Consider the following 2,473-nt stretch of genomic DNA (forward strand, 5'->3'; position numbering starts at 1 on the left):
AACTTGATGCCAGGTTTTCTGTAGCACAGCATAAGGTACAAAGGATCACTTTTTTATTGTATTTATTTTATTTTTATTTATTCATTTGTCCAATACACAATACATGTGGAAGAGAATAGACATGAAGTAATATATATAAAGATAATATGTAAAAATAGAGGAGAAGATATATGAAAGGAAGAAAATATATATGATATATGAGATAAAGGAAAGACAATTCGACAAGTATTGTACCTTATGATTCTCGACGGACGTATCTTATGTTATGTATACTGAGAGCATATGTACCAAGACAAATTCCTTGAGTGTCCAATCACACTTGGCCAATAAAATTCTATTCTGTTCTGTTCTGTTCTGTTCTGTTCTACTCTACTCTACTCTACTACTCTATTTTGATGAACTTTTATTTTATGTACACTGAGAGCATATCCACGTAGACAAATTCCTTGTGTGTCCAATCACACTTGGCCAATAAAATTCTATTCTGTTCTGTTCTGTTCTGTTCTACTCTACTCTACTCTACTCTACTACTCTATTTTGATGAACTTTTATTTTATGTACACTGAGAGCATATCCACGTAGACAAATTCCTTGTGTGTCCAATCACACTTGGCCAATAAAATTCTATTCTATTCTATTCTTTACAGCCCTCTCTAAGCAGTTTACAAAAAAATCAGCAAATTGCACCCAACAATCTGGACCAGACTGGGTCCTCATTTTACCGGCCTCGAAAGGATGGAAGTCTGAGTCAACCTCGCGCTGGTCCAGGATCAAACGCCTGGCTGTGGACAGAGTTAGCCTGCATTCTAACCACTGCACCACCACGGCTCAAATAAAAATTGATAAAATCAGTAAACAAATTAAATGTGCTGTGTGTGAACAGAATTACTCAATAAGCATGGGAGCAAAATAGCTATTGGTTTCAATGCATTTTGGTCTGGTTTTGCACTTTTTAAATTATTACTCAGATGAAGATTCTGCTTTTGAATGGTCTTTCCCTGGACTTTACTGGTTGTTGTTTTTTTTAAAAAAAAAATGTGTTAAGGAAAGGTCCAAGTATAAAATGTTCCATAAACATGATGTTTTTCCAAAGGCAAGCTCAAAGGCAAGAAATATTTCACAAGAAGAATCCTTCATTCCTCTTCTCACAACAAAATACCTTACTCCACCAGACTTGAAATTCTTGGTTTAGACAACTTACAACTCCGTCGTCTCCGTTCTGACTTAATTATAGTTCATAAAATCATATACCAAAATGTCCTCCCTGTTAACGACTACTTCACCTTCAACCGCAACAACACACGAGCACAAAATCGATTTAAACTAAATGTCAACGGCTCCAAGTTTGACTGCAAAAAATACGACTTCAGCAACAGAGTAATCAACGCCTGGAATGCACTACCTGATTCTGTGGTTTCTACTCCTAACCCCAAAACCTTTAACCTTAGACTATCTACAATTGACCTCTCCTCCTTTCTAAGAGGTCTGTAAGGGGCGTGCATAAGCGCACCATTGTGCCTACAGTCCCTGTCCTATTGTCTACTTTTTATCATTACTTATCTAATGTTTTATATGTACAAATTATCACCCTATAATTGTTTGAGTTATAGCGAGAGCTATCATGGGCCTTCCTAAATATGCCCATGTCACACCAACACTCCGCAGTCTGCACTGGTTGCCGATCGGTTTCCGGTCACAATTCAAAGTGTTGGTTATGACCTATAAAGCCCTTCATGGCCTCCGACCAGAATATCTCCGGGACCATCTTATGCCGCACGAATCCCAGCAACCAGTTAGGTCCCACAGAGTTGGCCTTCTCTGGGTCCCGTCGACTAAACAATGGCGGGACCCAGGGGAAGAGCCTTCTCTGTGGCGGCCCTGACCCTCTGGAACCAACTCCTCCCAGATATCAGAGTTGCCCCCACCCTCCTTGCCTTTCGTAAGCTCCTTAAAACCCACCTCTGTCATCAGGCATGGGGGAACTGAGATATTCCCTTCCCCCTAGGCTTATAAAAATTATGCATGGTATGTCTGTATGTATGATTGGTTTCTTAAATTGGGGTTTTTTACATTACTTTTAATATTAGATTCGTTCATATTGTCTTTTTACTGTTGTTAGCCGCCCCGAGTCTACGGAGAGAGGTGGCATACAAATCTAATAAATAGATAGATATATAGATAGATAGATATATAGATAGATAGATAGATAGATAGATAGATAGATAGATAGATAGATAGATAGATAGATGGTAGATAGATAGATAGATAGATAGATAGATAGATAGATAGATAGAAGATAGATAGATAGATAGATAGATAGATAGATAGATAGATAGATAGATAGATGGTAGATAGATAGATAGATAGATAGATAGATAGATAGATAGATAGATAGATAGATAGAAGATAGATAGATAGATAGATAGATAGATAGATAGATAGATAGATAGATAGATGGTAGGTAGATAGATAG

This window comes from Erythrolamprus reginae, chromosome 10, assembly GCF_031021105.1.
Source record: "Erythrolamprus reginae isolate rEryReg1 chromosome 10, rEryReg1.hap1, whole genome shotgun sequence".
Taxonomy (NCBI): Eukaryota; Metazoa; Chordata; class Lepidosauria; order Squamata; family Dipsadidae; genus Erythrolamprus; species Erythrolamprus reginae.